Source organism: Capricornis sumatraensis, chromosome 4 (genome assembly GCF_032405125.1).
Source record: "Capricornis sumatraensis isolate serow.1 chromosome 4, serow.2, whole genome shotgun sequence".
Lineage (NCBI taxonomy): Eukaryota > Metazoa > Chordata > Mammalia > Artiodactyla > Bovidae > Capricornis > Capricornis sumatraensis.
The window spans coordinates 155,719,846-155,743,509 of NC_091072.1; the positions used below are offsets into that span (position 1 = coordinate 155,719,846).

General features: G+C 44.5%; 1 protein-coding gene across 7 annotated transcripts in view; it reads left to right on the forward strand.

Annotated features, from left to right (window-relative positions):
- Positions 1 to 347: 347 nt before the first annotated feature.
- Positions 348 to 23,664, forward strand: part of SGSM3 (small G protein signaling modulator 3) — a 35,264-nt gene continuing 11,947 nt past the window's right edge. For 5 of the 7 annotated variants that reach the window (XM_068970391.1, XM_068970394.1, XM_068970395.1 and 2 more), the window contains exon 1: positions 348 to 438. The gene's annotated coding sequence lies outside the window, so the exon portion shown is untranslated. The remainder of the gene's footprint in view (positions 439 to 23,664) is intronic. The other 2 variants (XM_068970393.1, XM_068970392.1) reach the window with 2 other exon arrangements.

The window sequence follows — 23,664 nt, forward strand, 5'->3', positions numbered from 1 at the left end:
TTAGAAAATGAATATCAAGTAAGCCGCTCCTTCCCACAGCCCTGGAGCGTCTGTCCCACAGCCTGACCATAGACCCACCCCAATATTCCCCTAACTCCTCGGGCTGCAGTGCAGACGGGAGGCCAAGTGTGCCTCGCCAAGCCAAAACTGGGCTTCGAAGGTCACACCTCCCACTCCTACTGCCCGCTGGAAAACGCAGGGTCGGCTTCGAAAATAGCTTGGTGTGGCGAGTGCAGAGGCTCGCAGACCCCGCCGCCGCTCCCGCCCAGCGGACCCAAAAGACTACAGCCCCCAGAATGCCCCGCGACCGTCCGCTCGGCCCCGCGCGCGTGCGTGGTGGCGCAGCCAAGCGCTGACAGGGGCCGAGCCGCGCGAGCCAGTGCAGGGTTGGCACCGTGGAGGCGACGGCGGGACAGCTGGACATCCCCCGCGGGGTAGGTGAGTGCCGAGCGAGAGGCTGGTGGCGACCTGCTGGGTCTGCGGGGTCCGGAGCCCACACATGCACCCCCGGTGGAGACGCGGGGGCTATGGAGAGTCCGACTGCCGCACGGACTGGCAGATTGACGGGCAGAGAAGCCGGGAGGCGCTGCCGCGGGCCGGCCGGGCCCTCGCTCGTCAGGCGCACAGGGTGGGGGTCTAGGCCGGCGGTCTCCAGTCCCGGGCTTGCTGAGGTCGGGTGCGGGGCCTGCGAGGCGAGGGCGGTGCTCGGGGCGGGGGTGGCTTCCCGGGTCGGGAACCCCGCACCCCCATCCCCGACCTCAGCCGGCCCAGCGAGAGGTGGGGGTCCCCGGCGTCCGAGCTGAAGTGCTCTGGGGGCTCGAGGCCGAATACATCCCCTCCCGCCGCTGGGAGCAATTTACAGAAACCGCGCCTCACGCCGGGGCCCCTTTCTTTGAAGGAACGGCAGCCTCGGATACATTTACCGCAGCAGAGTCTTCCTCAGGTGTGACTTGTAACTTGACGTGGAGATTCAGGTCTGGGGTCAGAACACAGGCTTAGATTCTGGTCAGACTCAGAACTCACTGTATTTATTATGTGTTTTCTAACACTGGAGAAACTGAGGCGCGTATTATCCAGGGTCAGCCTGTGTGGTTAGGATTGGAATTTTGAAAATTATTCTCATGGAATAATGATTCAAGATGCTTTTTGTATGGGGGGAAAGGATGATTTGAAGTTTCTTTTCCGTGACGAATGACTGTTGCCTTGTTTTCCAGTCTTGTGCTGCCTATGCGATCTGTGGTGGGTTTCTGGCCTTTTTTTTTTTTTTTTGCTTTCTGGTGAGATGTTTAGAGCTGTCTGGAATATTCTTTACCCTTCTTTCTTATTCTTCCGTGGTAAATTCAAGTTCCTAATCAGACCCTGTTTCACAAAAACTGAATTTTCAGCCTCGGCTTGGTTACTTGTAGCTTTTGTGATTGTGATTAAGTTTGTAGATAACACATGTATTTCCTGCTGCTTTTCCTCCTCATCTTTTTTCCATCTTCCAGTTGTCTTTGAACGCTAAATGATAGTTATATCTTCTTTTTTTAACATGTTTATTACTGTAGTCCTTGATTGGCTGGTAATTGATTGTAATAAAAGACATCTTTCCTATATTTTGATAATCCCAGGTGCCTCTAGCCTTTTCATCATTACTTATTACATTAACCTGGGCTTTCGCCCACTTCCATATACCTTGTTAAGCCCGGGGATGTGAGATCTGGGAGGGAGGGCTGAGGTGGGGTGTTTCTCTTGACCAGATACAGGTAACAGGTGAACACAATCCATGAGCATTAACTTTAATTGGCTGTGGGGACTTCTCTGGCAGTCCAGTGGTTAGGACTCCACTCTCTCACTGCTGAGGGCCAGGATTCAATCCCTGGTGAAGGAACTAAAATCCCACAAACTGCGTGGCATGACAAAATAAATAAATGACTGTGAACAAAAATTATTTAAATACTAATCTTGTGATTTGGGGAACTTATAATGAATCTGACATCAGAGTGAAATACTGAGAAAGGACCTCAGGGATCATGTTTTATCATACTGCCTTCTCTCTGTGCCCAGAGTGGATGCTGGGGACACCTTGATACCTTTGAAACTTAAACAGTGTTCTGTGTCTTTGTGTTTTTGGTTTCTCTCTTCCCAGTTCTCAATGAATATTTTGGCAGGAGCTCAAAATCTGGTACATTTGCTAGTTTAAAGCCAGTGTCATCTGCTTATTCTGCAGTTTGTCTCTCTTCCTTAGCTGGTGACATCACTCATTCTCCACAGCAGCCATTCAGGAGCTCGTGCAGTCCGTCCACGAGGAAGTGGAATAGCATGGAGGGTGGCGCACACAGGAGGAATAAGGACCCTGTTCCTTTGCCTTCGCATATTACACGTAAAGTGAGACAGGAAATCTGGGTGAAAGCACAGACTACGTGGGAGGTTTAGAGCACCAGAGTCCAGGCTTCCACATAGGGTCATAATGACTAGTACCACTTATTGAATGTCTTCTGTTTGCTTAGTGCTTGTAACCGTTACAGTGAGATACAGGTGTTATCACTGTCATTTTGTTATGTGTGTAAATACAGAGGTTAAGTGGTCTACAGATGTAGTGACAGGGCCAGAATGCAAATTCAGGTCTCTAAGGCTGACACCTCTGCTCTTTGTACTGCGTTGTACTACCCTACCAACACATACATTCAAATCTTTCTCATTCTTAAAAAACAAAATAAGCCACCTTTACTGTGGCCATGTTACTTCTTCACAGTGCTGTCTTTCTCCATCTGTTTCCTTTCTAGATTTGTTCTTAAAAAAACAAACTCTCTGTCCTTCTCTTCCCTTTAGTCCTTAGTTTCTTGCAGGCTGGCCTTCACCATTGACACTATTGAAATTGTTCTCATGAACTCCACTCGGCCTTTGATTGAATACCTGCTGTATGTACCATCTTCTAGGCTTAAAAAGAGGCTGAGATATGGTTCTTGTCCTGAGAGAGTTGAGGAGCTAATGAGGGAGATATACTGACATACACGTGTCAGTATATGTTAACCCTTGACCAAGCAGTCTTTGCTTTTGGGAGTGGGGGAGGAACAGTTCACTAAGAAGGTGACGCTGGACTGCCAGCAGAGAGAAAGCCTAAGTTGTTGCAGACAGTGGTGTCAGGACTGGATGGGCAGGTGTGGATTTTTAGAAGGTGTATCTCGCCAGTGTGAGATGCTACAGTTGAAACATGCGGGGTCGGCTTTCGAGTCTGACAGGCCTGGCAGCTGAGCCTTCATTTCTTCCTTATACCTGCGTACAGTGTCAGCTCTGTGGAGGCAGGGCTTCCTGTTTCTCACCACCTCGCTCCTCTCTTCTGGAACAGTGGTCATTAGATGTTTGTGGTGTGAATACCTCATAGGATGTTGTTCAGCACGTGGGAGTTGTTCATACTCCCAGCAGCACAGTGAGACTGAAGCAGTGAGCGGCCATCAGTGCGGTTTAAGAACTGATTTTTGAAGACACCATTGTTTGAAATAGTACACGTGTAATCACCTCCCCTTTCTGAACATTTAGGCTTGTGATTTATGCTCACAGTTTAGGAGAGAGACATTCACTTCTTTTCCGAAGGTACAGTTAGCCGATAACTGTGTTTTCACTTCTAATATTATGCCTCTTTTCTAGTTATAAACACATCTCTGCTTTTTCTAATTGTTTGTGACGTAGGTTTTTTTTTTTTCTGCTAATGTTGTAAATTGTTTTGGGAAGTTAATTTCTTTGGAATCATTACATACCTTTACCAGTAAGAGTAACATGAGAAATGAGATTGAAAGCACCAACCCAGTTATCAGCAGGCTTATTCTTGGGCAAGGCTTGATTTCCAGTTAGGGCTAATAGATTTTTTTTCCCCTTAATAAAATCATACAACTGTTCTGGCCTTCCTCGACATCTAGTTAGCCTCCCAGCTAATATTCTGAAGACATGAAGCAACAGATGATTTCCCTCTTCTTGTGTTTGAGTTTCATTTGTAAATATCCTTAATTTGTGTGACTTGAGGTTATAGGGTTAAAGTCCAAATACCACCTTTTGTTCCACTTTTGAAGGCAGTAGGATGTAGTAATTAATTAGCACCTACAATAAAGTTAAAATTCTGGCTCTACCACTTTAAACTGAAAACTTAGCACAAGTAATATAACTTCCCAATGCCTCATTTTGCTCATCTCTAAAATTAGGGTAATTACTCCTACCGTCACCACTCAATAATAGCTAGTGTTTATTGGGTATTTACCATAGACTTGGCATAGTTCTAAGAATTTTCAATATATTAACTCAGTCTTCACAGCCATCCTGTATATTAGTATTATGCCCACTTAAGGTGAGGAAGAGGTGACAAGATGGATACCTGAGAGATGTAATAAAGGTGTTTAATAATCTAATGGGTAGTTGTTCTAAATGATCTGTAAAGTTCTCCTCAACTCTGAGACAATGATTCTGTGATTGAAATCTAAGTCTCCAGACTCTGGGCCCTAGAGATTGTTCTAGAACAGACGGTTCTTGCCTTTCCCCACAGTGCCAGCCTGGTTTCCTGTTGCCTCCGCCCCACACCCCTGCTTCACCCAGTGCCTGACCATCTTCATGTCACCTTCTCATTGAGCCTTCCCTGAACACCTGCTTTAAAATAGCAACTTCTTGAAATCGCCTGGTCCTTTTCCTGGTTCATTTTACTCTAGTGCTACTCATCACCTGGCATTCAATGTGGTTTCTTTTTTTTAAATTATTTATTCTTGGTTGCACTGGGTCTTGGCTGCTGTGCAGGCTTTCTCTTGTTGAAGCGAGTGGGAATTGTCTTCGTTGTGGTCTGCGGGCTTCTCATGGCTGTGGCTTCTCTTGTTGGGGAGCACAGGCTCTAGGGTGCGGGGGCTTCAATGCGCCGCATGGGCTCAGTTGCTCCGAGGCTTGTAGAATCTTCTTGGGCCAGGGATTGAACCCATGTCCCTTGCATTGGCAGGCGAATTCTCAACCACTGTACCACCAGGGAAGTCCAGTGGGTTCTTATTTTTTTAATCACCTGTTTCCCCTCTATAATGCCAGACCCTGGAAAAAAGAGACTTTTATCCGTTTTGATCATTGCTCATCACTTAGAACACTGCCTGGCACATAGTTGGCACTCAGTAAATGTACGTTGAATGAATGAATAGTTCCTTAACACAGAACATAAATGTTGAGAGAAAGGACTAGGGAAAGTTTCACAGAAGTGTCATTTAAGCTGAGCACTGTAAGACTGGTAGACCGTGGACATTTGGAGATGGGAGGTAGCTTTCTAAGCAGAGGAAGCAGTATGGACACCAGCAGGGAGGGTATGTGAAGGGAAAACAAGAGCTGAGCCAATAGGCAGATTGGGGAACACTGAAGAAGAGGAGAGAACCAGACAATTGGGGCTGTGCTTCAGGAAATATTAGTCTAGTGTTTAACATGAATGGATGAATGGAGAGTCTGGAGGCACAGAAACCTGTTAGGAGACTTTTACAGTGGCTCTGAAAAGTGGCTGGGTCTGGGTCATGGCAGTGGAAAGAGATGCCTAGAAAGATTTTAAAGGTAAAATCAATAGACTTTGCAACTCAATCAGTGCTGGGAACAAAAGAAACATAGGAGCCAGAAATTACCCTAAAGTTAGAATATGAGTGTCCTGAAGAACTAGAGAAAATCAAAAGAATCATCTGGGATGGAATAAAAATAGATTTGTGTGAGAAATACAGATTTGCTGTGTTATGGGATAAGTCAGCTCACGTCATCCAACAGCAGGAAGTTGGAGATAGCAGGACTGTCGTCATGACTACAGATAGAGATTCATAGCTTATCTGTATGGCAGTGAGAGCTGAATCCCCAATAGGGACAGAAATGGATTCCCCAGGAGTAATCCATTAGGAGTGGATTAAAAGAGAGAAGACCGATTTGGGGAATGTTTTGGGGGAGTCTGGAGGAAGAGGAGCCTGCCTAGAAGCAAGTAGAGAAGAAGAACCCGTGTAGTCAGTATCCTAGGAGAGCAGCTTCAAGGAACCCATGTAGGTCAGCAGATTCAAATGCTGCAGGGAGTTTAAGGAAATGAGCCCAAAGGAAGAGGATTCCATATGGTGACAAGGAAACCACTGGAAACCTTAGAAAGTCTAGGCGGTAAGAGGAGAAGCTTCGAGTATGAGCTGCCTGGTGAGGCATGGGAGCAGAATTCTATTCTGCTTTTGAAACTATGGCAGTGAGGCAGGGAGAAAGAGACAGAGAAGTCGGAGACTTGAGTGGGCCCAGGGAGAGCGGCTTTGCTGTGCCTTGTTCTACTTAAGGATGCAGGAGATCTGAGTACGGTGTGCACCAGACGTGAAGCCAGCAGAGAGGAGGGAGAGATGGAAGATGCTGTCAAGGAGGTGGACTGAAAGGTCTTGTGGCTGGAGGAGTCAACCTGGGAAGAGAGGGAGGCTGCTTCTTCCCCCAAGAGGAGAGGACGAGTGAAAGAGGAAAAGGTGAAAAGACGGAGCAGTGCTGACTGGGCGAAGGAGGACGCCCAGTTGAGGAAGCCTAGTGACCACAGCTCTGTGAAGGCTGGCAGCAGGGAGCGGTGGTGGGCCTGGAGAAACATAGGAGAGGCTGAGGAAGCATCCGCCAGGTCAGCTAAAGAGGAACGAAGTTTCTGAGCAACAGCGAAGATAAGTAACTCCTGTAGCTCGTTTCCTGGTCATGACAAGAGGAGCGTGGGCAGAGCCTGAGGAGGACTTGTGTGGAGCTGGACAAGGCCAGCTTGTCAGCGTCGGCTCAACACGGTCGTGTCATTTCCTATGATGTAGGAGTTAGTATATGGACCTGGTTGTTGAAATCGGCAGTATTAAGGATGAGCTATAAAGAGCTGCCAAAAACATTGCAGATTATTTCATGGAAAGCAGGCCATTAAAGGCAAGACAGGTATGGTCTGCCTAACTCGGATGTTTTACAACAGCAGGATAACGGCTTCCTCTGACATCTTTCCCAGAATTTCCCGTGATGCTGCTGCTGATCTGAGTGCAGTCCATTTTGCTTGTTCCAAGTTGTTCCCAAGCTTTTGGTTCTGTTTGAGGTGGGGTAGTGGAAATAGACTTGGCTTCTGGTCCAGCTGCGTCACTACTGCATGGCTTTAAATTAGTCTTCTGACCTCTTTGGCCGCAGTTTCTCTCTTTTGAAAAAAGAGGGAGATGAACGCAAAGGATTCTTCTAACTCCATCATCCCTGACTCTGTTTTAAGAGTGTTTGTCCCACACCCGGTACTAAAGAAGCTAATGATCTCTAAATGTAGGTGCAGATTGTAGTATGGGGATTCTCTCCTAATTTGTATTGAATTTGGAATTTTCACAAAAATTTCTGTTTCTCGGGCCTCCTCTGTAGTTCACTGATTAAGACTCCATGCTGCCACTGTAGGGGCTATGGATTCGATTCCTGGTCTGGGAAGTAGATCCCACAGGCCTCATGGTGCAACCAAAAAAAAAGCTTTGAAAAAAGAAATTTATGTTTCCTAGTACAGTTCAACAAATGTCATGTTTTGACCCCACCTGGCTCCCCCTGGGCTCTATGCCCAAGTCAAGGTGCATGTTCTTAACACACGAGTGGCTTCAAGGTCTTCCCAGAACACTGTGCTGCTGAATTGGTGACTCAGCTGTGCTAGTCAGTGTGGTAGAGAGGGGCCATGTAGGGGTCACTTCTGACTCACTGATGATTGATGCAAGATGCTTAACCTCTCTGAGCCCTGGTTTCCTCAAGTTTAAAATGAAGAGTGCTTAGCAAGTTTGGGTAAATGCTTAACAAATGTTATTTTTCTTTCATTCTCTCTCCCCTCCAATGACCTCCATCTGCTGACTGCCACAAAGTACATAGGAGTGGATTACCATACTTCAAAGTTAGTAGGGAGGTGTTTTCATCTCTGCAAATGAAAAATTCCCAGTAATGATATAGATGGTATTGCCAAATAAGTGACTTAGTTTTTTGAATTCTGTGGTTTGATTATATGAGGAATAGAGATTTCGTTAACTATATTTATGATTTGTTCCTTTTAAGTGCCCTAAGCTTCTATGTTAATATAAAGCTTTATATTTTTTTGTGTGTCCCCCTCTTTTTTTTTTTTTTGCCAATCAGCCCTCAAGGAGCTGTATTTTTCTCAAAAACTCTTGTCTACATTTTTCTAGAGCTACCTGAATGTTGAGTTAAGGTTAGCTACCCATTAGTTTACTTCATTTTACTTCTAAGGCGGGTGTTGCTCCCCAGCCCTGGTGGCAGGACTGACAAGATCCATGCACTACTTTGCTTCTGTTTTCCTTGCCACAGTCCAGGTGCTTCCAGGCCGTAAATCTTAGGGGAATGATCCTGGGAGGTACCCAGGGAAGTGCCCAGATGACGCTGGATGGTTAGTTTACAGAAGGACCTGGAGAGAATGGGCCTGGTGTGGAGTCAGCACAGGAAAGCCTCGGTACCTGGTGCTGCTGTGCAGGAAAGGGAGGGTGTGCCTAGACTTGCAGAATTCTGGAGGGAGGATCCTGCTTCCCTCTTCTGTTTCAGTCTGATCTCTACCTTGTGCAGTCAGGCCTAAATCTTGCCTAAAGGAACACTAACTGTGCTCACAAAGAAAATATTGACTCAGGGATGAGGAAGCAGCCCAGCTGTAAGCCTGTGGGAGTGGAGTGCAGAATGGGGTTGGTTCCTAGGTCGTTTTGCTCTTTTGCTAATGCCAGTTTGGGAGGAGGCAGCTGAGAATTTTGGATGTGTTTATTCACTAGGCAGATGAAGAATAGTGTGAATAATAAGCGTGTTTTCAACAAGCATGATTGGGGTGACTAGAAGTGGGGAGCCAGTTCTAGATTAGCGCCACTAGCCGCTTTATCATGATGTTCGATAGGGCTCAAGTCTTCTGGCTTTCTTTCCATATTTTGGTACTTGCTTCATTTAGCAGCCTGCCCCAGGAGAAAGTGGTGGGTTCTGAGGTCTGAAAGAAGGGTGCTATGGCCAGAGCATCACATGAGTGTCAAGGGGTGAGAGATGAGGCTGGAATGGTCAGTGGGGACTGCTAGGTCATGCAGTCTCATAAGTCAAGTTAACGAATGTGGGCTTTTCCCGAAAAATATGAGGGAAGAAAGAGTTTTAAAGGGGAGAAGGAAATTGTTGCATTTAAAAAGATTTCTGTGCAAGGTAGAGAGTAGATGGGCTGTGGAGGGCAGGGGGCAAGCCTAGAGAGAGAGATCCTGTGGAAGTCTTACAGTAACTGTGACGGGGAAGAATGACCACAGCCCCAACTGAAAAGCAGCAGCAGGTTGAAGAGAAAAAGGAAGCTTCAGAAAACATCAGGAAAGGCCTCAGAGGTGGAGGGTGGAGGTGGGGAGACTGGGATTCCATGGACCTCGATGCCCAGGTCCAGCTGGAGAAAGGAGTGGTGGCTATGCAGTGATGCCAGCTTCCTGAGGCAGGGTTTCCAAGGGAGCTGACAACTTAGTTGTGGAGTGTAGTAAATTTGAAGGATGTGGAGGAGTGACCCAGTGGGCAGCTGGACATGCCAGCCTGAAGTTCAGAGAGAAGGTGTCCTGGGGATAGAAATTGGCATCATCTGTCTGTAGATGTTAAATGAAGCCAAGAGTAAACGAGGGTGCAGGGAACCAGGGAGGGTTTAGGACCGACCATTAAGGCACCTTAAGAAGCAGCAGAGGTGAAGCTGGGAAAGGAGAATTAAGGAGGAGAGCTGGAAGGACCAGAGGAAGCCCTGAGGTTATGACACTGACCCCGGAAAGCGAGTGCTTCAGGAGGAAGGAAGAGGTTACTGCAGGGCATGCTACTGCTACTAAGAGATCACGTGTGGTAAGAACTGAAATGTCTTTGTGGATCTAATGCCCAGCAGCAGTGTTGGGGTGACCGTTTAGTACACCAGGCCTGTGCTGAGCACTAATAAAGCAGAGACAGACAGAAAATGGAAAGAACGTGACACTGGGCATTTCATTTAATATAGCAAAAGTCATCTTGGAAAAGATTGTGAGGATTGTTGAACTTCCTCATACTCATTTTTTATGTTGAATTAAATAGGGAGCACCCCAATCTTTTTTATTCTATGGCTATATGAAGGTCTTTTTTTAATGTTAAGCCCTATTTGTTTAAATAGGTAACACATTAAAATGGTTCAGAATTCAAAAGTACAAAAGGATACTAAGTAAAAAAAATCTGCTACTTAGTTCCTCCCTCTCACGTACAGCCTTGAATTTATGTGGAAATTTCCTCCCTTTTTCTGCACAACTATTTACCATTCCTCTCACTGTTTTTCTGCTTGATTTATTCATTTTGCAGTGTATCTCACAGATCATTCCCTATCGTTGCACAGATAGCTAACCCATCCTTTTTCATAACTGCACGCTATTTCGTTATATAGATGTACTAGTTTATTTAACTGGTCCCCTGCTGATGGAAATTTAGATTTTCTAATATTTTACCACCTAAAGTTTTGTTGCCACAAACCATGCTGTAGGGAGTTACTTTGTATGAGTCACGTTTCTTAAGTATACGATAAATTCCCAGGAGTGGGAATTGCTAGACCAAAGAGCCTCTAAAGGTTTTAATCCAGCCTTGCTTATTGGATTAGAAAGCCTGCAGTGAATGGTGGCTATTATTAAGATAAATATGATATAGATAGGTTATATTAGAGAAAAATAGGCATCTGACACAGACCAGAAGCATGGTGGGTGGTGGGAGCTTCCTGGAGGAGGAAATGCCTGAGCAGAGCCTTGAGTAATGAAAAGTCAGGTGAAGTGGAGGCATTACGAGCAGCAGGAGCAGAAAGGGCCAAGCCCAGGAACGTAAAAAGGAGCTTGTTGTTTGTGGGGAGTCTTCCAGGAGTTTAGTGTCGCCTCCATTCATCAAACAGTCCGCTCCCTGTCACAGGTCGGGCGCTGGGCTCTGTCCTGCATCAGATAGGGAGTACATCCAGAAACCACAATACACCTGCAGCATGAAATAGGAAACAGTAGGCTGTGGGCTTCCCAGGCGGCTCAGTGCTGAAGAATCCGCCTGCCAGTGTAGGAGCCTGAGGTTCGATCCCTGTGTGGGGAAGATCCCCTGGAGAAGGAAATGGGAACCCGCTCCAGTAGTCTTGCCTGGGAAATCCCGTGGACAGAGGAGCCTGCTGGGCTACACAGTCCATGGGATCGCAAAAAGAGTCCAACTCGACTTAGCGACGGAAACAACAGCAATAGTAGTATATACAGTGATGCATTCTGTTGGAGAAAGAAGGAATGGGGCGTGGAAGGTGGAGGGGAAGGCATTAGAGGAGGCACATCTGAACTAAAATTCAAGAAAACTGTAACAGGTGGACTTCAGCAATTCTCACAGTGCATTTCCCGGACCAGCAGCACCAGTATCACCCAGCAACTTCTCAAGCCCTACCCAGAGCTGCAGAATCAAAATTCTGGGAGTGGGCCTCAGCGACCTGGGTCGTAAGAAGCCTTCTGAAGCGAAGTCAGTTGTGTCCAACTCTTTGTGACCCCATGGACTGTAGCCCACCAGGCTCCTCTGTCCATGGAATTCTCCAGGCAAGAATACTGGAATGGGTTGCCCTGCCCTCCTCCAGGGGATCTTCCTAACCCAGGGATTGAACCTGGGTCTCCCACACTGCAAGAAGCCCTCTGTTCAGTTCAGTTCAGTCGCTCAGTCGTGTCCGACTCTTTGCGACCCCATGAATCGCAGCACGCCAGGCCTCCCTGTCCATCACCAACTCCCGGAGTTCACTCAGACTCACGTCCGTTGAGTCAGTGATGCCATCCAGCCATCTCATCCTCTGTCGTCCCCTTCTCCTCCTGCCCCCAATCCCTCCCAGCATCAGAGTCTTTTCCAGTGAGCCAACTCTTCGCATGAGGTGGCCAAAGTACTGGAGTTTCAGCATCATTCCTTCCAAAGAAATCCCAGGGCTGATCTCCTTCAGAATGGACTGGTTGGATCTCCTTGCAGTCCAAGGGACTCTCAAGAGTCTTCTCCAACACCACAGTTCAAAAGCATCAATTCTTCGGCACTCAGCCTTCTTCACAGTCCAACTCTCACATCCATACATGACCACAGGAAAAACCATAGCCTTGACTAGACGGACCTTAGTCGGCAAAATAATGTCTCTGCTTTTGAATATGCTATCTAGGTTGGTCATAACTTTTCTTCCAAGGAGTAAGCGTCTTTTAATTTCATGGCTGCAGTCACCATCTGCAGTAATTTTGGAGCCCCCAAAAATAAAGTCTGACCCTGTTTCCACTGTTTCCCCATCTATTTGCCATGAAGTGATGGGACCGGATGCCATGATCTTCGTTTTCTGAATGTTGAGCTTTAGGCCAACTTTTTCACTCTCCTCTTTCACTTTCATCAAGAGGCTTTTTAGTTCCTCTTCACTTTCTGCCATAAGGGTGGTGTCATCTGCATATCTGAGGTTATTGATATTTTTCCCGGCAGTCTTGATTCCAGCTTGTGTTTCTTCCAGCCCAGCATTTCTCATGAGGTGATCCTAATATGCTCTGCAGTTGGAGACCCACTGATGGCGCTCATTTACGGTTAGGGAACAATACTGTAGAGCCAGGAGCTAAACTCTGCAGTATTGCTGAAGTATCGCTTGTGTTTTCACAGAAATAAAAGTTATATAAAAGTAGTTACTTTATATGCCAAAGAAATAAGCTAATAAAACCTGAATTACATTATCAGTCTAAATCACTTATCTTGAAGTGTCAATAAAATGGGCCTAAGTCCTGTATCCCTTGTTATGTGAGAAAGCCAGCACCCTTCACCAGGTTTTCATTATTGTCCCTACTTCCATACCTTTCTTTGATTTCCCCCACAGTTAAGGATCTTATGAGTAGAACAGGCTTTACTGAAGGTATGGAAGACAAAGGGACGATACCTTGCAATTAAGACTGTAACTTATATTGGATTTTGGATTGCCCTTTTCTTAAGAGGCATTTGGCCCACCCCCAAGGCCTCGCTGCTTCCAGACTTGCAGCGTGATACTGTCTTGTGGGTTGCTCTGTCCTGAAGGATGCAGCTCCTACCCATTCCTAGACTCTGTCCCTTCCCCTCCGTAGCCCCTATTTTCTCTTCTCCCCTACCTCCAAATTGCCATTAATTTCCTTTGCTAGGCAATTAATAGATCTCTCCTTTTGTAATCTGCATCTTCAGGGTTTAGCTTCCACCTTTAAGGAGCTTATCAGAATATTTTCCCAAACAGAGGTAAACCTTGTCTCTGGGAAGCATTCTGGAGCCAACTATTAAAATAGTAATTTTCCACTGTGCTATTATTATAATATTATAAAATTTAAGGTTTACTTTAGGGGTCAATAGGTTAATTACCTTGCTTCAAGTGGCATCATATTAAACTCTAGCCAGTAATTCTTAATCTAGTCCTTATTTCTGTTTTACAAAACTGACACTATAAAGTAGAAAAGACACCTTTTTTAGGGCATGGCAACCCACTCCAGTTTTCTTGCCTTGAGAATCCCCATGGACAGAGAAGCTTGGAGGGCTACAGTCCATGGGATCACAGAGAGTCAGACAGGACTGAGCGACTAAGCACAACACATACATTTTATTATTTTATTTTTATTTTTAATTGGAGAATAACAGATGCATTAACTTTAAAAAATCTTCGAAGGTTAAGTTCCTCACAACACTGTTCTTAGTACAAAAGTTGCTGTTGGGTGCCTGAATATTGTATCAAAAGATGACTACATCAGTAAATTACAGAACAAAGACTGCATAATTACTGGGGAAATGATAATTTAATGTTCAGTAGAGAAAAATATTTCAAAATCTAAAATATAAGAACTGTGTATGTGTGTAGAAAAAAAACAAAAGTGAGGAGAGGAAGGAAGAAAATGTGACTTATTGAATTGGCAAAGTTGTGGCAGAATTTTTTAAAATTTGATTTCTGTTAATGTCATTGTGTTAGTATAATTACAAAGCTCAGAGGAGAGTCCCAAACTTCCCTTCCCAGAATATAAACCAGTGACTGTGTTTATGCTGAGAACGCGTTCTTATTCCTCAGCATAAACACAGTCTTCTGATCTGTAGCTTACATTTGTCCCACTGCCACTTAAGTCTGTCCTTCGTGTTCTCAGTAGAAAAGAGCAAGTGCCCAGAAGCGTTGGGAAGAAGCGCACCTGAGCTGCTGGCTCTCACAGCCCGTGTCTCCCTGACCCTAGCTCAAGGGTGGCAGGAAGCCAAGTAAACGTCCGGGCTGCGGAGAAAACTCAAGGGACAGGGGCCGTTTCTGTACAAGTAGATTCAGAAACAGCATTCTTCCCCATTAAAGCCTGTCTTGCAAATTGATGGACTTTTCTGGTCTCCTGGTTTATAAGCATCTCTTTTCCTTTAAACTGCTTTTAGTAGCTTTTGCTTTAGGGAAAGTATTTCACATCACTGTAGTGGAAAGCTACTACAGCCCCATGTGAAGGCAGATACCTGGGGATTTTGTTTAGCCTTAAAAAAAAAAAGTGCTTGAAAATCTGGTCTCTAAGTGTTGTCAGTTCTTTTTCCACTGATTACTTAGACCGTTGAGGGAGGTCTTGTTACAGTAACTTGAAAAATGATGGACTTTACCTTTTAGCAGCTCAGGGAGTTCCTGACTTCACAGCTGCTGCTGAGAAGTGAGATTCATGCTGAGCAGTTTTAGTGAAGTGTTAGTTATAAATGAGAAAGAAAGGGGTTCTTTTCACGGTTACAGGTAAACTATGTCTAATAGTTTGCACCTTTTTTCACGTTTGCTTTCTTTGCTTTTGTATGAACATTGAAGATGGATACTTGAGGTGATAAGTAATATTGACAGGGAAGGAGGAGGAGGAAGGCAAGAAACTGCATAGCTGGTGTAAGTTCAGGCTTCATTTGTGGACCTCAGAAAACACAAGGAGAACGCGTTCTTATTCCTCAGTGTTCTGTACTTAAACTGTGACGTGAAGTGAAGTCACTCAGTCATGTCCGACTCTTTGCGACCCCATGGACTGTAGCCCACCAGGCTCTTCCGTCCGTGGGATTCTCCAGGCAAGAATACTGGAGTGGGTTGCCATTTCCTTCTCCAGGGGATCTTCCCGACCCAGGGATTGAACCCGGGTCTCCCGTATTGCAGGCAGACGCTTTAACCTCTGAGCCACCAGGGAAGCCACTTAAACTGTAGTCTTTTAAAATTGAGATATAATTCATGTACCATAAAAGTTACCCTTTAAAGTATACAATTCAGAGGTTTTCAGTGTATTCACTTTTGTGTAATCATTACTGTCTAATTCCAGAATACTTTATCACCCCAAAAGAAACTGCATATCCACTGGCAGTAATTCCCTGTCTCCCCCTTCCTCCAGCCCCTGGCAGCCACTAATCTACCTTCTGTGTCTCTGGATTTGCCTATTCTGAGCAATTTATATAAATAGAATTACATGTTGTGTGGTCCTTTGTGACTGACTGCTTTCACTGAGCATGTTTTCAAGGTTCAACCATGTTGGCACATGTGTCAATACGTGACTCGTTTTTAGGAAGAATGATATATTCCAGTGTGTGGATAGATCAGGCCTTCCCAGGTGGCTCACAGGAGACGCACATTCAATCCCTGAATCAGAAAGCGCGCCTGGAGGAGGACATGGCCCACTCCAGTGTTCTTCTCTGGAAAATCCCAGGGACAGAGGAACCTGGCGAGCTCCTCCACGTCGGCACGTGTCAGTGCTTAATTCCAGTGTATTGGTATACCATATTTTGTTCATCCATTCATCACTTGATGGGCATTTCAATTGTTTCCACTCCTGGACTATTCTAAATAATGGTGGTGTGAACATTTGTGTACAAATGTTCAAATGTACAAATGTTTGTGTACAAACATTGTATACAAATGTTTTGATGTGGTATAATTATTTTTAAACACAATACCTCTGTACTTTTTCAAAAAAGAGAACATTTAAAATCAAAATGAAAAAAAATAAAATCAAAATGAGTAAGTCCCATACTCCTACCACTTAACCCAGGCATAGTCTTTTTATATTACCTTCAACGTGTATGTATTAAATACATTTTAAATGGCTGAAATCACATCTTCAGGATCTACTCCATTTTTCTTCTCTTCCCAGTTCAACTCACTACAATTAGACTTCCACCCTCACCATTAAAAATTAAAGCTCTCTAATAAATTGTACCAGTGTTTTATTAGCTCCTGAGGCAAAAGAAATAAAAGTAAAACTGAACAAATGGGACCTAATGAAACAAACAAGCTTTTGCATGGCAAAGAACACCCTAAATAAAATGAAAAGAAAAGACAACCTATGGAGTGGGAGAAAGTATTCGCAAAGATGTGACTGAAAAGAGCTTAATTTTTTCCAAAATATGCTTCTGCTTCCAATGAAGCTGTTTAGTTCAGTCTCTCAGTTGTGTCCGATTCTTTGCGACCCCATGGACTACAGCATGCCAGGCTTCCCTGTCCTTCACCAACTCCCAGAGTTTGCTCAAACTCCTGTCCATCGACTCAGTGGTGCTGTCCAACCATCTCATCCTCTGTCATCCCCTTCTCCTCCTGCCCTCAATCTTCCCAGCATCAGGGTCTTTTCCAAAGAGACAGCTTTTTGCATCAGGTGGCCAAAGTACTGAAGCTTCAGTTTCAGCATCAGTCCTTCCAATGAATATTCAGGACTGATCTCCTTTAGAATGGACTGGTTGAATCTCCTTGCAGTCCAAGGGACTCTCAAGAGTCTTCTCCAACACCACAGTTCAAAAGCATAGATTCTTCAGTGCTCAGCCTTCTTTATAGTCCAGCTCTCACCTCTGTACACGACCAATGGAAAACCCAGGCGGCATGTTGGCCAACACCTGGTGAAGGTTGCATCATCAACGAGAACCAGCAGTGGGGCAACCGGGGCACCAGGCATGTTGTCTGGCTTCCTGGAGTAGCTGAAGGATCTGTCCCTTCTAGTCAGAGCCTGACAAAACATGGTCCACTGGAGAAGGGAATGGCACACCACTTCAGTATTCTTGCCTTGAGAATCCCATGAATACTATGAGAAGGAAGAAAGATATGACCTGTCATAATGGCCATCTTTAAAAAGGCTGCAAGTGATAAATGCTGGAGAAGGTGTGGTGAAAAGGGAAACCTCCTGCGCTGTTGGTGGGAATGTAAATTGGTGCAGCCTCTATGGAAAAACAGTATTGAGGTTCCTTAAAAAACTAAATATAGTTACTTCATGATCCAACAATCCCACTCCTGAGGCATATACCTGGGGAAAACCTTAATTTGAAAAGATACAAGCCCCCCAGTGTTCATAGCAGCACTATTTACAGTAGCCAAGACATAGAAGCAACCTAAATGTCCATTGAAAGATGAATGGATAAAGCTATGGTTTATATACACAATGGATACTCCTCAGCCATAAAAAAGAATGAAATAATGCCATTTGCAGCAACCTGGGTGGACCTGGAGATTATAATACTAAGTGAAGTAGGTCAGATGGAGAAAGACAAATACATGATATTGCTTATGTGCAGAATCTTAAAAAAAAAATGATACAAATGAACTTATTTACAAAACAAGCAGACTTGCAGATTTAGAGAATGAGGGAGACTGGAGGATAGGGATAGAGTGGGAGTTTGGGGTTAATGGGTACACACTGCTACATTTAAACTAGATAATCAAGGGCCTACTGTAAAAAAAAAAGAAAATTCATCTGTGTTGAGTGTTCAGTAGTTTTTTATTTACATAGATGTACCACAATTCTTTATCCATCCATTCACCAGTTAAAGGATATTTGCGTTTTCAGATTCTGGCAGTCGCAGCTGCCACAAACCTTTTCACACAGGTTTTTGTGTAAACAAAAGTTTCATTTCCCTTAGATAAACATACCTAGGCATGGGTTTGTTGGGTTATATGGTTAAGTATATGTCTGACTTTATACGAATCTGCCAAACACTCTTCTAAAATTGTGGTACCATTTTGCATTCCCACCAGCAATAAGTGAGAATTCTAGTTGCTCTGAATCCTCATCAGCACTTGATATTGTCAGGTGGTGGTGGTGGTTTGATTTTTAATTTAACTTTAATGTGTGTGTGTGGTAATAATCTCATTGTGGTTTTAATTTGCCTTAATGACTCATGGGTGTTGTGTATCTTTTTGGATGTTTATCATCTTTGTATCTTTGGTAATGCTCCTGTTCAAATCTTTTGCCCATTTTCTTTTTTAAGTTGGATTGTTTGTTTCTAGCTTACTGAGTTTTGAGAATTCCTTATACTCTGGTTACATGTTCTTTATCAAATGTGTGATATGAATATATTTTCTACCATCTGTGGCTTCTGATAATCTAATTTAATGAAAGGTTTTCTTTTATATATCATGCTTTTAGTGTAATAGCTAAGAAATCTTTGTGTAACCAAAGTCACAAACATTTTCTCCTGTTTTCTTCCAGAAGTTTTTTTTTTTTTTCTTTGGCTGCACTGGGTGTTCGTAGCTGTGTGTGGACTTTCTGTAGTTGCGGCACACAGGCGTCTCGTTGCAGACCATGGGCTCTGGGTGCACAGGCTTCAACAGCTGTGGCACACAGGATTAATTGCTCCATGACGTGTGGGATCATCTCTGACCAGGGGTTGAACCCGTGTCTCTTGCATTGGCAGGCAGATTCTCAACCACTGGAGTATTTAGGGAAGTCCATTCTTTTAGAAGTTTTGTAGTGATTTTTCTAGGCCCATTTGTTGACAAGACTGTCCTTTCTCCACTGAATTGCATTTGTATTTTTGTTGAAAATTAATTACTTTCCTAGGGCTGCCATAATAAAGTATCACAAACTGAGTGACATAGAACAACAGTAATATTGTCTCTCAGTTTTGGAGGCCAGGAATCTGAAATCAAGGTGTCAGCAAGGCCATGCTCACTCTAAAACCTGTAGGGGAGGATCCCTCCTTGTTTCTTCCAGCTTCTAGTAACCCCAGCCATTCTTTGGCTTATTACACCATGATCCAGCCTGTGCTCCACATGGTGTTCTTCCATCTCTCATATCATCTCTCTCTTAAATCTGTGTCCAAATTCCCCCTTTTTAAAAGACATCAGATATAATGGATTCAGTTCAGTTCAGTCGCTCAGTCGTGTCCGACTCTTTGCGACCCCATGAATCGCAGCACGCCAGGCCTCCCTGTCCATCACCAACTCCCGGAGTTCACTCAGACTCACGTCCATCGAGTCCGTGATGCCATCCAGCCATCTCATCCTCTGTTGTCCCCTTCTCTTCCTGCCCCCAATCCCTCCCAGCATCAGAGTCTTTTCCAATGAGTCAACTCTTCGCATGAGGTGGCCAAAGTACTGGAGTTTCAGCTTCAGCATCAATCCTTCCAAAGAAATCCCAGGGCTGATCTCCTTCAGAATGGACTGGTTGGATCTTCTTGCAATCCATGGGACTCTCAAGAGTCTTCTCCAACACCACAGTTCAAATGCATCAATTCTTCGGTGCTCAGCCTTCTTCACAGTCCAACTCTCACATCCGTACATGACCCCAGGAAAAACCATAGCCTTGACTAGACGGACCTTAGTCGGCAAAGTAATGTCTCTGCTTTTGAATATGCTATCTAGGTTGGTCATAACTTTTCTTCCAAGGAGTAAGCGTCTTTTAATTTCATGGCTGCAGTCACCATCTGCAGTAATTTTGGAGCCCCCCAAAATAGTCTGACCCTGTTTCCACTGTTTCCCCATCTATTTGCCATGAAGTGATGGAACCGGATGCCATGATCTTCATTTTCTGATATAATGGATTAGAGCTCACCTTAATGAGGTCATCTTAAGTTGGTTAAATCAGCAAAGACCCATTCTCCAAATAAGGTCATATTCTGAGGTGCTGAGGAATGGGACTTCAACATACCTTTTTATGGGGGACACAAATCAATTCATAACTCCAGTTGACCACGTGGATGGGTCTGTTGCTGGGTCGCCTCTTTGTTCCATTGATCTGTGTGTCCTTCCTTTTGCCAGTGTCACCCAGTACGCCATGTGTTGGGTTGGCCAAAAAGTTCATTCAGGTTTTTCCGTAACGTATTGTGGACAAATCTGAATGAACTTTCTGGTCAACCCAATAGTTTTATAGTAAGTATTGAAATCAGGTAGTGTGAAATCTCCAACTTTCTGCTTTTCCAAATTATTGATATTTTGAGTATTTTTATTCTTTTGCCTATGCATTTAGCTTTTGAAATCAGTTTGTCAGTTTTAGCAAAATATCCTACTGGGATTTTGATTGGAATTATGTTGAATCTTTTTCTTGTTCGCAGTCTTAGGGGGACAGCATTCAGGCATTTATCTGAAGTATGATATTAACTGTAGGATTTTTGTAGATGCCTTTTATTAGGATAAGAAAGTGTCCTCTATTTCTAGATCACTGAGAGTTTTTATCATGAATGGATGTTGACTTCTGTCAAATGTTTCTTCTGTATCTATTGAGATAATCATATAGTTTTTCTTTTTCAGTCTGTTGACATACTGAATTACAATGATTTTTAAATATTAAATAATTTATCTTGCATTCCCAAGATAAACTCTACTTGGTCGTGATGGTATTAATTTTATGTATTGTAGAACTTACTGGCAAAAGTTGTTCAGAATATTATTTTATTACCCTCTTAATGCCTACAGGGCCTATAGTAGTGTATCTTCTTCCATTCCTGGTAATACTGGTAATCTGTGTCTTGTCTTCCTGTTCAGTCTGATCAGTTTGATTTTATTGATTTCAGAGGAACAGATTTTGGTTTCATTGATTTTTCTCTCTTTTTGGTTTTCTATTGTATTGATTTTGTGGTTATCTTTATTGTTTTTTTCTTCTGCATACTTTGGACTCAATTGACCAATAAATTCAACAACTTGGATAATAGTAAAATTCCTTGAAAGTACACAAACCATCAAAGCTCACTCAAGAGAAATAGATAATCAGAATAGCCTTCTCTCTATTAAAAAATTGTAGTTGAAAATCTTTCCATGAAGGAAACTCCAGGCACTGGAGACTTGATAGGTGATTTTATTTCAACATTTGAGGAAGAAATAATGCCAGTTTCTATACAATCTTTTCCTTAAAGTGGAAGAAGAGGGACTAAGTCCCAATCATTCTGTAAAGCAGATACCATCCTGATAGCAAACCCAAGAAAGGTGTTAACTAGGAAAGAAAACTACAATCAAGCCTTCTTTATGAACATAGATGAAAAGTTCTTAAAATTTAAGTGAATTTCCTTCCACAGTTTCTGAAAAGGAAAATATAATCACGATGACTCAGTAGGGTGAGCTTTAGGTATTATTCCTCACATTCCTTGCAGGTGGCTCTCTTCCCAACCTTGGGTCGCTTACACACACACACAGACACACACACTTCACATGAAGATTTGAGGGTGCTGTCCGCAGATTTCTGGAGTTCTCTGCAGGTCTCTGTTCTACATATTCAGGCTGCTTTGGTGGCTTTTAGCTCTCAGCAGCTCCTCGGCCCTCCTGGGTGCCCAGTCCTGACTGCATACTCTCTCCAGGTGGTCACAGAGCTCAGCTCAATTGTTCTGTCTCTCCCCGGCTTCACTGTCCTGTGCAGCCTGTCGTCCAGTGTTTGGAAGCCATAGTTTCATGTATCTTTCTGGCTTTTTAGCTGTTCGGGTTGGGAAAGTGAATCCAGTTCCTTATAGCTCCATCTTGGCCAGAAGCAGAAGTCCGTAACTGGAATATGAAATGATTATATCACATTTTACAGTGTCAGTATAGCCAGATCTTATTAATTCCCATATTATCTGACGTATAAATTGGTCTTGTGTTTTTGTTGTATAGATGATGCTGAAGTAGACCTTTTCATGCACATACTTTTTTTGCTTCTATTGAATTATTTCCTTAACATAAGTTTCCAGGAGAATATTACTGGATCAAAAGGTAATTTTAAGAATTGCAAAAAAAAAAAAAGAATTGTATTTACGTGTTTTAATCTGCTTCCAGTATATTCTTTGTTATTCAAGTTTCTGCCTCTTAGTACCCCTGTGACAACAGCAGGGCCACCAGTGAGTGACCTGGCTGCTTCAGCCAGCTCCCAGATGGCTGCTTTCAGGAAGGTTCCCATAGCAACCGGAAGCTGGAAAAACCTGCCTGCCCAGATTAGTGATATCACTTCCAGCTCCTGTTGGGAACTCAGGGATTCGGGGGCAGTTAGTGAGAGAAATGGCCTATATATATAATTTGCAGAGAGAGTCTTTAAAATATATCGAGTCTGGCCTGTTCTCACTGTTCCCACAATAGCAAAGCCAACATCATTCCTACTGCGTCACCACCCCCTGCCCTGCAGTCTCTCTGCACAGCAGCCAGAGAGAACTTTTAAATCCGGAGTCAGATTGGGGCTCACCGCTGCTTAGGACCCGTAGGAGAATGAGACCCGGCTCTCTGTTGCGCTGTAAGGCCCTCCTGAGCCGGCTGCCCCTGCAGCTCCTTCCGCCTGCCATGTACCCCGCTGCTGCTCCTGCCGCCTGGATCCTCCTGCCTCAGGAGCCACAGGACTTGGCTCCCTTTTCCTTTTGTTTGGGTCTTTGCTTGGATGTCACCTAATCCTCAGAGAACTTTTCCTGATCACGTTAGCTACGTGGCCCCTTTCTCCTGACACTTCTGTACCTCTTCCCTCAGAGGACTGTAGCTAGCACCGTCTGGCAGCTGTTTCTGTGTTCGCCATCTGAGTCTCTGTTGGGATGTAATTGTGGGGACTTGCGTTTTCATTTTTGCATCTCATCCCTGATAGCCATGCTTGGCTCATGGCAGCGCTCAGTAACTGCTGAGTGACTGAACGAACAAGGGGCAAGCCAAGGTCGGGAAAGACAGTTGCATGCTGAGAACTGCCTTCCCAGCCCGCTCCGTCCTCCACAGACAGCACCCGCTTCCTCCGCACATTCTCCACCCTTCTGGAGGAAACAGCCAGGTCACTACCTCTGAGGCGCTGGTGACGAGAAGTGTTTCTGATGATCTCAACTGGCATGTGTTACACTGAACCATAGGAAGTTGTTGTTTTTTGAGGTTGTAATGGATGGTTTTCAGCAGTTGTCATATGGCCTTTAGTAACCTCAGTGTAGAGGGTCCAATAATTAACAGTAACCTTCCAGAAGTTAGGAGGGCTCCTGCTTATCGCCTGATGCTTCCTGAGCATTCACTGTGTGTCAGGGCAGTAGCGCCCTTTGTGTTCTCACGCCATCCTCATAACCATTTTAGGACGTAAGTACTGTTATTCTATCCAGTCTGTGGAGAAGAAAACTGAGATTCGAATGAGTGATGTGAATGTGCCCAAGGTTATAAGCGGGGAGCCACAGAGCTGGGGTGTGAATCCGCATCTGTCTGACCAGAGAGGTCTTCACTTGAACCGCAGCACCGTCTGGCCCTGCACAAAGGTGGCAGAGGATGAGCTGGAGAGCCGCGCCCTCCTAAGGCTGATGCCCCAGCAGCGTGCTTGCCCAGGGCTCCGGGCCGCAGCGGCGTGGCCGAGCTCGGGGGTTCTTCCCCAGCACTGCCGAGCTGGTGGCCGACCGCCAGCCTCTCAGCGGGTGCCACGCTGGGGACACGGTTATCAGGGTCCGTTTGGGAGACTGTGCGTGGGTCTCCTCTCGGCTTGTTGCTCATGTGTGAGGACTGGAGATAATCTGCATCAGAATATGCTGTGAGGATGAATGCTGACATGATTTTAAGAACTTCTAGCTCTAATGTAAAAATACTTGCTC